General features: G+C 39.1%; 1 protein-coding gene across 1 annotated transcript in view; it reads right to left on the bottom strand.

Annotated features, from left to right (window-relative positions):
• The window catches only part of LOC140236324 (uncharacterized), a 125,902-nt gene extending 114,947 nt beyond the window's left edge, over positions 1-10,955 (bottom strand). Inside the window, exon 1 of the mRNA XM_072316278.1 lies at positions 10,652-10,955. The gene's annotated coding sequence lies outside the window, so the exon portion shown is untranslated. The remainder of the gene's footprint in view (positions 1-10,651) is intronic.
• Positions 10,956-16,726: the final 5,771 nt, after the last annotated feature.

Genomic DNA, 16,726 nt, shown 5'->3' with positions numbered 1-16,726 from the left:
TACGTGTGTATTTGCCATGTTTGAGGTGGAGGCTGGATGACAATGCTTTTTTCTTGCTTATTTGCTTGTTTTCGAGACCGATGTCATATTGTATCATATCATTAACTGTTATTACATTGAGAAACGTCTCAGGGCAGAGCAGTCTGCGACACCAATGAAGCACATACCTACATACCTGCATATTCTGCTAAGCGCCTCTGCCTCGCAAAAACTCTCTGCTTCATGCAGAATCAGGTGGATTTTTTTTTTTTTGTGGGGGGGGGGACATGTCTTGCAAGGTGTAGGAAAACGCAAATTCCTCAAAGCGGATACCTTATCTAGTTTTCCGGCAAAACCCGCTCAGATCGGAAACACAGCCCTCGGCGCGTTCATCCCTCCGATGCCGCGAGCTTTGGCGGAATTTACGAACGTCATCCTCTTCTGGTCGGCATTAGGTTGCGAGAAGAAGGACCAATCGCCTCTCGGCACTTCAGGAACACATAATCGCCCACCTTCAAGGTCTTTGGGCCAATCTTGATACCACCCCATGCCCTCATTTGATATAGAGAACTTGACGCCCTTGGAAGAGCTTAAGCGTGGGTCAAGTGACATCTCATAGTCCCGGAAATGCTCGTTAGGTTCTCCCCCGCATCTACAAGCCTAAGGACTAATGCTTTCTACGAGTGGGAGGATGCCGCGTCGGAAAGTCGAGAACGACCATCCCGTTCTGCATGTCTTCCTCGTTACTTACACTGTCTGTAATACTGTGATACGGCGAGAAAGAGTTAAAAGTTGATCGGACATAGATTGTGACCGCCTCGCGGCCCTTGCCGCAAGAACAGAGAACACAAAGCAACAATGCCAGGTAAAAGTGCCTGGCTATATTGTCCAGCCCTGGTACCGGCTAAAACTCGAAGAAGGTCAATATCCTGTCAAAAGCGGAATAAGTGGAAAACAATCTCATTCTCTAAAACAACAACAACAACAACAACAACTACAACAACAACAACAACTGTTTTCCCAAGGGCTTCTTTATTGTCCAATTTGCTTTTCATTATACCCCTGCGCTTTCACGGAAAGGAAGGCTTCCTATTTTCCCTGCAGAACTATCAAGTGACAAGTGACAAGTGACAAGGACTATCAAGTGGCAATTAGAAGGTAGCTATTTTCCAAGTGCAGACGAAGGCCACCATAAGCTTACACGTACAAGAAGAAAGTCAGTAGAGCTGCCGAGACGTCCGCTTCTCGCCACCAAAGACCCGGATGTTATACAACAATTATTATCTGGTAGAATCACTCCACAGGTTGTACGGTTTACTTTCGACTGAGCCCTCGTGCTACGTCAGCTGTGTCTAAATAAATGGCTGCAAGACGTCAGTTAACAATAAGACGTCTGTTTCCAAGTAATAATTTAAGGTCAGATTCAGAAACTGCCACCAGAAACCCTCCACCTCTTTCTTGTCTTTCCTTTCGGTCCAATACCGGTCTGTGACCTGAGCATACATCCATTAGTAAAGTAGCTCATACTTTCCTACAGTAAAGATCGAAAAGCGACACCGCTAAATTATTCTAGTTAAATCTGCCTCAGTCTATCATCAGTGCAGGTGGCTGTGTCGGTAGTTAAAGTACCTGAAACAGGGGACCTTGACTCTTTCACCCCAAATAAAAGAGCAAGAGGGACATAGCACAATCCCCTGAGCAGAAGAAGCCGAGTCCATCTCATTTTTGGACTTGCACTCTCTGGGAGAAGCAAATCCAGTTGCGATGACTGACCATCAGGGTCAAATGCGGCTACTTGTCTCAAAATTAATAGGGTAAATCCCAGTCGCCCTCCACCACAAAATGGCATGGACAGTTGACCATTCTATTCGTTTTGCTATAAGCAAACGGAAAGAACCAGAAAATACATACATTTCTCTTTCTCGAATGCCTCTTTGATAGAGAATTGGAGTCTGCTCATATGTTTTCTTTTATTTCGTCTTTTATTCAGAGTTGCCAGGTATTTTCCACAATGATGACTGGACGGATGAAAGGGTAATCTTTTTTAAAAGTTGCATGCTATCACATTGACAACCTCTTCATCCCTCTCCCTTTATTTTATTTTCCATCTTCTGATAATCTAATGCCGGAGAAACTTAACGTGTCAGGCACAAGACAACCGGCCTCCCAGAATGTCGTGTAAAAAAAGGAGGGAGATATATCCTATGTATATCTACGACATACAAAGAAGAATAGATTGTGAGAGAAAGAGGGGGTGCTTACTAACGGAAGTGTTAGTTTTTATGGTGCTATTTTCCGTCTATGATTGCATATCACAACATATTACGAAAAACAAAATATTCATGACAGTCATATAAAGAGAAAGATATGATATAATTATGGCTAAAGGCGTTGGGTACACAGTAAATGACATCTGTGGAACAACAAACAAACAGACAAAAGAATATAAAATTTACGTCAGCAACAGAATTGTTGCCCTCTTTTTCAAATTAACCGGGATTCCTCTCTGCCCGGCGCTCTTAGCTACGCCTTGGGTTAGAAATTAAGGCAAGACAAACGGCTGACGAATTACTTGCGACAAGCAATAATGTAGCAGACAGCCGCGCCATTGTTACATACCTGCTCGAAAGAATTCTTAAGTCTTATCAACCGGGAAAGATAGACAAACAATTCGATGACCACTGAACACCTTGTTCTTCAAAGCTATGGGGGATATTTCAGAAACTTGTTTTCTTCTGCTGATGTGCGGATTTTTTTTCTTCTTCTTCCTTAGGGGTTTTCCGTTTCAGACGAGAAATGCCATTATTCGTTGGGATTTTTTCTTTTTTTTTATTTTTCACCCTGATGTTTAAGGTTCTTGGATAGGTCTCTCTCTCCCGGGTATTGTTGTGTTGTTGTTGTTGTTGTTGTTGTTGTTGTTGTTGTTGTTGTTGTTGTTGTTTGTTGTTGTTGTTATTGTTTTTGAGGGGGCATCATAGTTGTAGTAAATGCATGATTTGGTAAAATATTTTAAAGTGCTTTCGCATTTACATATCGCCATAAAATACAAAATAACTATTAAAGAACCGTCCTTTCTAGCAATGCCGAGATCAAAAAATTCGGCGCTAATGATATGAAGCTCTAACAGAAAAAGCACAAAGGAAGACGAGTATCTGTCTTTCGTTTCCTTCCAGACGTACGAAACTTACAGTGACCCTCCGCATAATACTTAAGGGGTCATGCTACAAGTTGGCAGGGTTGTGATTTGGCTCAGTCGGTAGGCCTATAGCGCGACTGCCTCCAATCCAAAATGAGCCCGGTTCTGAGGAATGTTGTGTGCAAACATACCATCCTCTCTAGTTAGAGGCAAAAATAATGCTCTGTCGCTCTGATAGGAATGGAGGTCCTGTGTGTAACGGACTCACGACACAGGCGCGTGGAAGAACCTGCTTCACTTGTTCATCGCAAATACCTGGTAAAATGGTCGACCTATACCTACCCACACGAGAAAATGAGCTAAAGATACCGAACCCTCGTTGTTTGCAATGTTGTGACTAGCAATAGTCAGCAAAAAGTGTCAACAAGGCAAACTGTGCCGTAATACGAGAAGAAGACCAGTTGGCGACTATGCACACCAGCTCGGGCACATGCATACTAGGTAAAAAAAATCATATTGATGGCTGGAAGACACTAACAAGGATTTGAATCCACTCATTCATTCTAGATTATGACACAATGTGCTTGGTTGATACTGTTTGTTGAATATTACTAGCCATCTGGGGCACAACACGAGGGTCGGCATCATTCGTCCGTTTTCTTGCGTCTGTGGGTATAGGGGGACCACTTCACAAGGTTAGCACCCTGATCTTTGCGATGAATGAATGCAGTGGGATATTTTGCGTGCGTGAATCGTGGCTGATTCACACACGAGACCCCCGTTTAATGTTCTATCCGAGTGACAGTGTTGAGGACGGAATGCTTGCACACTGCATTGCTCAGTGAGACTCGGGTATCGAACCTAGTACCCTTGGATCTGTATAGGCAGACGCGTTACCGACTAAGACAAATCACCACTCGCTATTTGAATCCAGGACCCTACGTTTAAAGTAGTCCATACCACCGTGTTGATCACTAATTGATTACTTATAGCCTTGATACCAGAGGAAGTGCAACTGTCCGCAAAGTTCTCATCCGTAGCAATATGGTATATATGCCTGTCTGTCATGGATGAGTACGTCACCAACCATCGTAAACCAATTGGATTCAAGCCACTGGAGTAGACCAAGCCACTGTCTCTGGGGAACTAGCAATCAGTAGCCTCCAACACAGGAGGGAAACCGTTGCTGTCACCGTGTTTTACAAAATGCACCCCAGGCACAGTCCTAGGGATCTGCAATCATTGCTGTACCAGGTTTAAATACATACAGATAGACTCGGGCCAGTTTGTCCATGGCCGATCATGCCGTGGATCTGCCTCAGGGTAAAACATTAACAGAGGACAGAACCTTCCTCCAGCCAGCAATCAGCAGACCGGAATGCCTCCTAAGACACCGTCATAGGATAAATCAAGAAAGATGGTCTCCAATCTGGCAAAGAGTGAGCAAAGTAACATATTTGTAATTTCACTTGATGGATAACTTCGTTAAAAGTGCAGTCTGTCTTCAAAGGAATGACAGGTTTTCTGTATGTTGCACGTACTTAGTGCATGAGGCTAGTAAGCCCTATACCCGTGATGTACTCGGATGGCTCATTGGCCCGAATTCACGAAGGTAGTACAATTGAAACCATGGTTTAAACCATGGACAAAGACCGTAGTTTTTTATGGGACGCCAAGTGTCGCATGGCCTATTTCGTCACGAAATCAGTCATTTCGTCGACGAAATAATCATTTTGTAACGAAATGACAACATTTCGTCGACGAAATGATTGATTTCGTAACGAAATAGGCCATGCGACACTTGGCGCTCCATACAAATTGTCTATGGTCTAGGTTAATCACATGGTTTGTTAGAACAGTTGTGATTTGTGAGCTGGCTCAGAACGATGCAGTGAAACTGGCTCTGCTCTCTCTCTACGCTATCGACTCCTCTTTAGCGCTTACGCTTTGGCCCACTTCCCCGAGTCCGAAGAAGTCCGATCCACTGTAGTCAGTGGTCCGATCACAGTTCGGCTCATGATTCGGCTGCGGGGGATGACAGCTTTAGCAAACTTCTTTTGCGATGTCATAATAACAAGCACATATGCACGCACCCTGGCATTACTACAGACTGCGCGATGCGCAGAGAAGACAACGAAGGCAACGTTACTTAGCAACACCTACGCACTTTACTCTTGATGACAGCTCAACTTCGGTAATCTTCGTATCAATGCTAACGGTGATCGGCAGAATCATCAACAGCGCCGTCTACACTACGGGGACTATGCCCCTTTAAGTTCTTTGTAATGATGATGATGATGATGATGATGATGATAATAATAATAATAATAATAATAATGATAATAATAATAATAACAATGCTAGTTTTTTTGTTTTTTTTTTATACAACGCATTTCAAACTTTGGAGATTATTATTATCCATGTCACTGGATACATTATTTCCAACCAGCACTGACAGTGAGTGCTCACTCTCCGCTCCCCGGGGAGCATTGCAGTCGCTGCCGGTTGCAGCAATTTTACAGGCGCGCACATGCTGATCAACCCACATAAAATGTCTCATCCTACCGGGTACCCATTTGTACTCCTGGGCGGAGAGCAGCAATGTCGACAGCGCGGCCTTGCTGAAGGGCAAACGTGTCAAGCTTCGCATGGGATAGAACCCATACAACGCTCATGTCATTCAGAGACGAGCGCTTTTATCCACTCAGCCACGACACCTCCACATGGGTTTCCAGCCATGGCTTCCTCCTCCGTCTACTTATTCTTGATGTACCCAGGATGACACGACAATTGCTGCAGTCTTATTTTCTCCAAAGACTTAGGATTAAGGTTAGAGTTGTGATGAGTTTTAGGTTTAGTTTGATGTGAGGATTAGAGTTAGGGTTATGTTTGCGCGTAGAATTTGTTTGGCTTAGCGTGCAGATATTACAAGGTAGCAACTGCCGCAGGAGCAAATGTCATGGAACTAGGTAAATCGCAAGGTTAACCTAGAGCACTCTAACATTTGTGATATATGAGCTGGCTGGACATGTTCCTTAAACTGCCTACGAATAATGCAGTGAAACTGGTTCTGCTCTCTCTCTCTCTTTTTTTTCTCTCTCTCTCTCTGGTAGGACATGATTACCGCCTATTTCTTATTGATAGTAATGTTTTAAGAGCTAATAGCGTTTGTCTGTTTGTTCGTTTGTTTGTTCGGTTTGTTTGTTTTTGTTTCTAGCAATGCTTTTCCAGATTCTAACTTTCGTAGCAGCGACAAACCATTGCATTAGCCTAATCCCAAACACCCCTATGCACGGACATCTGAAATAGCTTTTGTTTGCTTTATAACAGTACACGCACACACACACAAAAATAAACATATGATAACAAACAAACGAACAAAAAAAAAACGGCATCAGACAAATACGATGCACACGTAGAACATCTTTCAAACCATGGTGTAAGACAGGCGTCCTTGCTAATTAGACAAGATTCGGTCGTTTTCATCTTAATAACCGACATGACCGACGATAGCTTAGAGCAAAGAGGCAAAAAAAAAAGATGATAGATGGACGATGCCTAAATTCCCGGGTTCTTTTCTGCTTTCCTTCTACATTCACTTTCCCTCTGGCTTTGTTTTTACGAGGTGCTAATGAGGAGTCCTATAGCACAGAACAGTGTAGTGTAATCAAGGTATCCTAACTGATGAGTCAGGTCTGCATGCACACACAGACAGACTTCAAATTAAAGGAGTCTCGTTAGAGTTTTCACAGTTCACAGACCTTTCAATAGTCACAGCTCAAAAAAAAAAAAAAATAGTGGGCTATTGGAGTACTAAATTCTAGCCACGCTCGGGGAGAAAGAAATGAGTCTTAAAGTTGTTGGTTTTTTCAGCAATTAGGAAACTGGAATGCTTTCTCAGGCACCGTGTTGAGTCAACAAACATAATTATTATAATGTCACTCGATGGAAGTTCGTATAAAGTACAGTCTATCTTCAAAGTCCTGGCAGGTTTCCTGTTTGTTGCATGTATGTAGTAAGTGCAGGAGGATGAAGGCCCACTCGTGACGTAGTCGGTTGACTGATTGTTTTCTAGGTAAGTAGGTGACTAACTCCTGCGGTAGTTGTTGTTGGTTTTCTTTTCTTTTTGTGTGTATGTGTATTTTTTTTTGGCGATCATTGTTAATGTGCTCAAAATAATATGGAATAAAATTCATTTTGTTAGCAGATGGTTTCGAAAAAAGAACAATCACTCTTTTAACAACGGGGCAACGCCCTATACAAAGTAAAAAAGGAAGCTCTATCTACTGAAAGAAATAAATTAGATTAAAAAAAAATGGAAGAGAATAATCATTCCGCAAGCATTGTATTTCATTAGCTTCTTTCACACTATGTTGACTTAGATCTGTAATGATATATCTATCATAATAATGTAATGGTATGATGAGTATGCATATATTCTCCACTGCTCACCAAGGACAAACCATGTGCAAACAAACTACGCAATTTCCAATAGTATTATTCCCATTGTTGCCATCCGTTACCACAACAATCAACTTTTTCACATACTTTTTGTTCTACACATGGAATTAAGTTATTCCATAATCTTTTGAGACGTCGTGGCGATTTGTTTGTTGTTCTTCTGTCAATTTCCTCGCTGATTACCGAAAAATATGGGAAACGAGAGCAATTTTCTACTCCTTCAAACAAGGAACGTGACGCTCATTTGAAGTGTTCATTACAAGTCGTTTGTTAAAAAGTTAATGACATTTCAGTGTTTACTTACTTCTACTCGATCCAACTTGATAATACTATGTCCTAATAACATTGCCTGTTCTCGTCTCAACAACCGTTTACATTTTACCTAATTATCCTGGCCCTCATAAAGGTATACAATGAAGAGCGTGTTCTGGGCACTATATATTAAAAAAAAAAAAACATATGTATTTGTATGTGACACGTATACTATACATATACATTTACGTACTGTAGAACTCTAGGGGTGTTCTGGGGTTTCAGGGGGGGGGGGAGGGAGAACTTTTTTTTTTTCAAATATTAGTCTTGAGTATCCTGGTGTACATTACGTAGTGAAGTGAACGCATTCTATGTAGCCCTTTTTGAGAGTGCGAAAGAAGGACATCTAACGTTTTACAGCAACTACACTGTACACACACACACACACACACAAAAATGTTCTTTTGCATAACAACAAAAAATTGACGAAACACACAAAGGCACCACAAACACACGAAGAAAAGAATAATGTTGGTTGGAGGGCATTATATTCAACTGGTCTTTGAGTTAAGCATCTTGTGGTCTTTTTGTGTTGTTGCTGTTGTTGTTGGTTTGTTATAAAATCTGAATGCGACTACGCGCGTGTACGAACGCGTGTGCACGGAACAGGTGAGTATGTACAATTACCCAGGAAGGAACATAAGGCGTGTGTGTTATCACGAGGTATTTAATTAGTTAGAAAATATTTCACCTGCTCGTAGGACTAAAACAAGAATCAAGGACTTGGATAGATACTCTTTACGGTTTCTTTAATAGCAATGACGTATTCATCTCTTGTAGATAAATATTTATCTTTTAAATAATGTGTATGACACCAAGATTTGCCGATGAATTGTTTATCAAGGCCCTTCGAAGCGACACGATATCGTCTATCAGGTCTGTATAAAGTCACCAACCTTTCGGCTGTCTTATACCTCAGCTGATTTCTTAAGGTACATTGATTAATTGATATCATATTTTTATAAAATATACATGATGATCTCCAAACTTATTGTGATGAATTTTAATCCTATGGTTAGCCTGGGCAATACGGGTATGTTTGACACAATTACATTTTCTATCAGACAAAGTTGTACCTTTTAAACACAATATTTTACTTGACACGATTTTATTTTATTTTCGTCTATTTTGAAAAGAGAACATATTCATTATTCCTTTGACAAGTTAGGTCGAGATGCAAATGATTTTATACAGTCGTATGTTTCCTAAATAATTCTCAGTAATCAGAATTATTTCTTTTCTGTGTTCTGTTATTTCAAACGGTCCGAGAAGTTTTGAAAAATAGGTACAAAAACTTAATAACAAAGTTCTTGTTTTTAGAATCATTCACTATCATGAAATAAGAAATTTATTCATTCTGGATCGTGTGAGCTTAACAAATCTTACACAAACAGTAGTCGATCCAGCATTTGCTTTTGTAAATAAAAAGGAGAGAAGTGTAACATTTTAGATTTTGGTTGAAGATATCAGTTTCTTGAGCTGTGCAATACTGAAAGAATTCAATAAAATACTTGTGAGAATAATAAATGAGATACTTGACATAACATGAATGGTAAACTGCTCTCCTAGAAAGCAAATTATTGAAAGCATTATGAAAGCTTCAAGATCCATCTACTTTTGGAAAATCGTAAACAGGTAAAGATTGTCTTCGCAATAAGGAATATTGAATATTGAAACAACAACTGCTCTACAGCACGTTTTTTTAATATTTTCATAATCGACACAGATTTCGATGTTTCTTAGGCAATTTTGGAAAGTCATATGAAATGACTAGTGATATCTAACCGTCTTACGGTATTATCTCCCCCCCCCCCCAAAAAAAAAAAAAAACACCAAGATATCCATGAATAAAATATTGTAGTTTAACATAGTCAAATATGGATGTTTAGTCTCTCAGCTCAGAGTACTGGATAGCCTATCAGACTTCGATGACTTAAGAGCTGTAATGGAAATTCAAAAGTTTGTGAAAATTTCGGGGGAAATGGACACTCATTGGCAACATTCTTGTTTTTAAATGTCAAAATATCAAAGACACTTTGGAGTTTTTGTTTCTTTTTTTTATCCCAAGATTTTGAAATGTGTTTAATCAATCTTTTACCTACCCGTTGGATAGAACCCAGAATAGAAAAAAACAACACAAAACTCAAATTGACACTGGGGAAACGAGTATACGAAAACTTTGAAAAACACTTCTTGCTCTTCAATTCAGGCATAGAAACTGAACTAAAAATTTACATAGAAATAACGTACGCTTCTTAAGATCAACCAAACACCTCAAAATAAACCAAGTTAATACAAGTGCCTAATTACTCAACCAATGCGACATTTTCCAGTTTTATATAGCATGTTCCTACACAATACATCATTCATAAGAACGTATAGTTCCTGTTCGCAGAGAAAAGTAAAAACACTTTGAGGAAGAATCCAGACTGCTAGCACGGACATACAACGGGAGAAAGTGATATAGTTCCCGAATGAAATCAGCAGCCGAGAACATGTGGAAGAAAAAAAAAAGTTCGTCTTTGGAAGCTTTTTTCTTGTAGCAAAAGTCAGGCGCGAGCGCGAAATTATTGTGAGTTTTGAACAAAATCATTTTATCGCGCAAAAGGACTATATATAATGTGGAGACAAATGCATGTAAATGATATTGTCATATTTATAATACTGTTGTGCTCATACTGTCATATTCAAATGATAGGCAGGTATATAAAAAATGAATGGATGATAAGACTATGAATGTCACTGAAAAGATGGTAGACTTACCCTGCACTGGCTCACCAGAAATCCAGACAAGAAAACCGCAAGTTTTCTCTCTGTAAGTCCGAACTTTACGATCAGCCTCTCCTCTTGCCCTTCAAACGATAGTCACCATAGACGAATGCGATGGTATTTTTCCTTCTGTCACACGCACTGAAAATGTGATAAAGTCATTAAAGTCAAGACGAAAAACCCCGACCAACGGTCTTCCTTTAAGTGAGAGCTCGGATCCGTATAGATGTGTTCTTTTCTCCCAACTCCGTTCGTGACTTGAGGTTAAACGGCTGCTTACTTCTGCATTGCCCTGCAAAGTCCGTCGGCGCTGGTGTTTCGCGCAAGTGTTTGAATGGTAGGCAAGAGTGTGGCCGTTTTTATACGAGCTCTCCAGGTTTTAACACCGTCGCGTGGAAGATAACTCAACGCACAACAAAAGCCAATACAATAGAATGGGATCATGATGCGTAGACAGACCAGGGAGAAAGGATGAGAAAGAAACGGAGTATCTCACAGAGAAAGAGAGAGAGAGAAAAAAAAAAAAAACAAGCGGTAAATTGGCAGCTGGTGTTGCTGGCGTTGAGGGCGCCATGCACTGTAGGTTACTTTCAGCTACGTGATAAGTTCACATCATCCTTAGATATGTCTCGGCAAGGCATGACCATTTTTGTTTAGTATGTTGTTTTCCATGGTGTACTCTGTCAATAGGCCATGTTATAATCATTTTATTACCTCCGCCAAGGGAGGAGGTTATGTTTTCGTTACCGTTGGTTTGTTTGTTAGTTTGTTAGAGTGTTACCCGGTAGTTTGTTTGTTTGTCCGTGTGCAAAATAACTCAATTTTTTTTTTTTTTTTTTTTTTGCACAGATTCGGATGAAACTTGCAGGAAAGGTTGACAATGACAGAAGGAACAAATGATTGAATGTTGGTAGTGATCCGGGAATGTTTATGGATTTTATGAAGGATTTTCGATATTTTGCCAGGTAGGGTCAAGGGTAGAGTGCAAGCTGCGCATTTTTTGAGGTTTACATGCGCGCACTAAAGTGCGTGATCTAGTTTCTACTTGGGCGAGGCGCGCCGCTCATCTGAGGGTTTATGACGAAATAACAAAGGCCTCTATATTGGGAAATCGGGAGATTCTTCAGCGGATGGAAATCACTGATCTGAAGAGCAAGATCATCGGTGGAAAGCTGCTTGGCGGAGGTCTGTGCTCTCAGAGTGCTTTTCTAGTTTGTTTTGTGTTTGAAAATAAGAAATATTTTGGATTTACCGCTTGGACTCCCAGATCTTTAGTGCGATAAGATAACAGAAACAAAGTAAAATTCGTTGTGTGTGTGTGTGTGTGTGTGTGTGTGTGTGTGTGTGTGTGTGTGTGGTTTCGTCTGGTGTCTTTTTGACAACTTCAACTCAAGTCAAAATCGTTATGATGGACAAAGCGTAAAACATTGTAATTAAAGACTCGGGTATTTCGTACATTTTGGGAAGAATATTTTTGATTCTTCTCACAATGTTTTCAAGGGAGATTACTTCGAAAGAGAATTTGTTAAGAACAACAAAAAGACATTCAAACAAGACCAGTAAAGTTCGAATGAATTCCATTATGCAATTGTTTACAGCTCCTGAAGAGTCACTTGTAAATTAAGACTTTTAATACTTAGACTTGAGTCAAGAAAGGAAAAAAAAATTCGAACCCATGGAATATTTCTTCGGAAAATGAAAATGTTTAAGTCATTAGACTCATGTCCACTATCATGATTCCAATATTCTTAAGAACAGCACAAATTTCAATTCAATTCAATTCAATTCAATTCAATAGTTTATGAATGGTCAGTTACTCTTTTTTCTTGTTCTGGCGCTGCGCAGGAATTGGTTCACGTTTAAAACAACCTTGTTGTTTGGTTGCTAGGAATCATATTATCAGTATTAATTGCTACTTGCCAAAGATTTCAAAGCCCTGATGCATAAAACTTGAGATCAAACATAAGTCAGAAAAATCAAATAAAAGTGTCTGAATACTTAATTCTGATTGGCTGATACCAGAGTTATGTTTGATTTACTGACTTTCAATACGTTTGATTGCAGGTTTTTATGCAACAGGGGCTAAATCAGTAATTTGTTCGCCCGGCTTGAACTGAATCAACCCCTCCCCTCATGGGTCTATGACAAAACTGTATGGGGAACCTAGAATATTTCATAAGGGCTTATAGGTTAATATGTAAAATGAACAGATGTTCCCGGAAGTCTCGCGATAAGCAGCGCTTTGCAAGTGAAATAGAAGGCTAATCGGCTTAACGAGAAGAATTCGACGTTGCGATTATTTCAATTACGGATGGACTCGAACGAAGTCCCAAATAGAATACGCACATAGAAAACCACATACGAGAAAAAAAAAAGGACAACTACCAAAAACGAATTATGCTAAAAAGGGGAGAATTTTCAGATTGAGCTTGCATATTTAGTCATTATTGAACAAAAGGATTAGCATGGACCTGCACAATTGAAAGAATTCAATGACTTTGACGAGAATGTATGCATAACTGCAGGTTTAATGAATCTGAAATTTAGTATTTTGCCGTCGTCAAATAAATTTACTTGTTCATATGATGTAGAAATGATATGACACGCCCCCCCCCCCCCACCCCGAAAACTCCAACGGGAATACTGGGGTGGGGAAATAAAGTCACTTGTTATCACGAGTATCATCTTATTCATTACAAACATTTCCGGTAACCAACCTAAATTTTTAATGCAACTTTCGATTTCTATGTTTGTGGATATATTCCTCTTTCAGTGTCACGACTCTCCAGCTTCATTAAGATTAAAGACGGTCATGATGATTCTTATCTGTATTGCAATACTCTATTTTATTGTTAAAGTTATTTCAGATGTTACTTTATTGACGATCACGTTTTTCATAAAATAACGGTAATGATAATACACACTTTATCTATTATAAAGACATTTTGTATATACATTTCACTGCGCTGCAAGCGCTCCTGGTAAGCACGCAGTACGGTAAGCTTTAAATGAAAGAAGAGTTTCAATTACTCTTAATTTGAACGATTCCTCCTTTTGGGAATGTCACGATTTCTATTGGGCAAGTTTTTAGCAGTTTGGGAACTGCACAGGCAAGTGCTCGAACTCATAAAATGTATTTGATGATGATGATGATGATGATGATGATGATGACGATGATGATGATGATCACAGGCAAGTGCTCGAACTCGTATAATGTATTTGATGATGATGATGATGATGACGATGATGATGATGATGATGACGATGATGACGATGATGATGATGACGATGATGACGATGATGATGATGATAATGATGATGATAATGATGATGATGATGTTGTTGTTGTTTGTTTGTTTGTTTTTTGTTGTTTTCGTTTTGCATGTTGGGATTTGTTTTGAAACAATACTATACAGAATATCAACAGGTTATAATTTGAATAGTTAAAGTTCTTGAGCATATAAACAGAGTCTTGACCAATGCGTGCCTTGAATATGATATGCAATACTCCGCAAGTATGATTCAAGGCTAGAAAATAATATGGTCTATGGATGAATCGATACAGGAACGTACACCTATTTTTCATAATCAGAAAGGAACAGAGGGTTGGTTACGGGTCTTCAATTATTCCTTGTTTTTTATTTGAATATACTATTTTAATGCAGAAAAATAGTAAAGATGATGAAAACGATAATATTAAGATGTTTAAAATGGGGTTGAGACTTTAGCTTCGTTAACATTATTGACAAGAAATAAATCATATGGGATTATTACTGGCTTTAAAACTAAGCATTTTATATGATCAATGTTCTGTGACGCGCAAACTGATATCGTATTTATCTCATTGGAAATGTAAAGATACGATCCTGATACCGTCTGTGCTTAGCCTCTACGGAAGTGTGAAATAGATACCATCACCACATATGCTGGATTTGTAAAGACACAAGACGGAGAAATATACACAGAGGAAGAGGGGTATGCGTAACAACTGCATGTCTGGGAAGCCAAGCCGGCAAACTTCCGGTACTAGGCGACCAGTTGCTTTTATGGGCGCGGCGACGTGGCAACACGCCTGGTGCCGATTTCAACATTCTGGTGGGCTCTCGACCACTCGTTGCGGCGGGAGCGGCGGCTTAAGTATGCCGCCATATTTGCACTGGATGCAATTCTCCAGCGAGAGGGCGATATCAACCTACATTTTATGCATACACCGATCAGCTAAACAAATGCCAGTGGGCTCGTGAGATCAGACTAATCTAGGTACAGGATTTACTGTCTCTTCACCTTCATTCTTCTTTCGATCTGAAATGAAATATTCTGAAACAATCCTTTGTAAAGAAAAAAACTTCTAAAGGTTAAGAAGATTCTGCTCTTCATTATACAGGGTTTATTATCCCTCAACACATTTATCTTTATTCATGTTCATTTTTCCTTTTCTTTCCGTAAATATGCTACTGTCTTCTAGCTTAATCTCTCCTTGGTGAGGTTTGTTCACCTTCATAATACTTATGTTCGTTTTTAAATCGTCGGAAAATTTTGATACGTCTCTAAAGTCTTAGTTACGAAGAAAGATATTAGGAGAAATGTTATTCCCGTTTACAAAACTGTATTTAAGACGTTAATTGAAAAAGATTGGTATTGCTTTCAAATGCTTTAATTTCATAACATGATGTTCTGTGTTTTTTTTTTATTCAATACTTCGTAGGCGCCATGCATCACAACTAGAAGGAAAGGTTAAAAAGGATTTACATAAGATTGCAAAAGAGTAAAAAGTATTTTTCCTGTGTCACAGAAATATAATCAGTTAAAAGAAGAAAACAGACATGTACAATCCTACATAATGTACTCATGTTTCATGTTCTTGTTTGATTGATTCTTTTGTTTGATTTGTTTTTGTTATTGTTTCTTGGGGGTGTCTCAATAGTTTTCATTTGTTTTGTTTTTTCTGTTCTTTTTCAATTACAAATGACACCTGTAAGATCAGCCTTGTACGGAATCGCTCCAGGGAAATTTACCAATAATCCCTTCAATTCGACTATACCTCCTGCTTTAATGCTCGGACAGACAGTGGAGAATCCATGCCCAGAGCATTTTGAATAGGGAATAACCAAGGAAAGAAAGCTTGTTGGAATAAAGTTTCATGTATGATGCTGCAAAAGGGATCCTTTCTATTCGTCCCCACATAAGGGTGAGAGCTGCAGGTGGAATATATGCGAGATGTGTCGTCACATTCTAGACACGCACGCTCAATACTGACACAAACTCTTTGGTGCTGAAATAGGCTTTCGCTTTCGTAACTAAATCGCCGGACAATTGATCGTATTCTACGATGGCTTCCTATTCGTTTGACATTCACGGTACTCTTTGTTTAAACTATTGCCGCTTTTGTTTTATTTTGTTTGTTTGTTTGTTATTTTTTTGTATTTACGAAATTCCAAAGCAGTTTGGATTGTAATTCCGATTCGATTGCAATTATATTTTATTTTTAAGGTCTTGATTTTATGTTTGATTTGCAAGAGATTTCTAGATGCAGTAATATTAGAAGATTCTGAAATGATAACCTTCCCCTCTGTTTAAAATTGAACATGGAACCTTGGACAAAGTTGAGACCATGATATTCGCTCTGATATGTACAAAAGGTTATTTGAAAGTAATTTACTGCCTGAAGATTCATGAATGTCCTTCTTTCATTTAAACAAAATAAATGTCATTCAAAAAATACCGATCTCGAGAAGGGGTAAGGAGTAGAAACGTATTGGTGAGTTAATTAAAAAAATAAATAAGATGTATTGAAATCATACTGTTGGTGACACACCAGCAGAAAAGTTAGGTAGCACCAAGTGGAAAATGTTGTTCATGTGATCTACCTACTGTACGTGGTTCATAGTCACGTGAATGCATTCAGGTACGAAAGTATGCATAGTTACTTTACGACCGCTGTGACCTCATTGATTAATAAAACATAACCTTTAATAGTCAAAATTGAAGTGGTTAATGTAATCCCTCCAATATTGAGTTGAAGAAAAATTGGAAATGATGCCAAAAAATTCTTTTCTTAGTTTCTACGAA

This window comes from Diadema setosum, chromosome 12 (genome assembly GCF_964275005.1).
Source record: "Diadema setosum chromosome 12, eeDiaSeto1, whole genome shotgun sequence".
Taxonomy (NCBI): domain Eukaryota; kingdom Metazoa; phylum Echinodermata; class Echinoidea; order Diadematoida; family Diadematidae; genus Diadema; species Diadema setosum.
The sequence above is the reverse complement of the archived record's forward strand: the minus strand, read 5'-3'. Positions and strand labels throughout refer to the sequence as shown.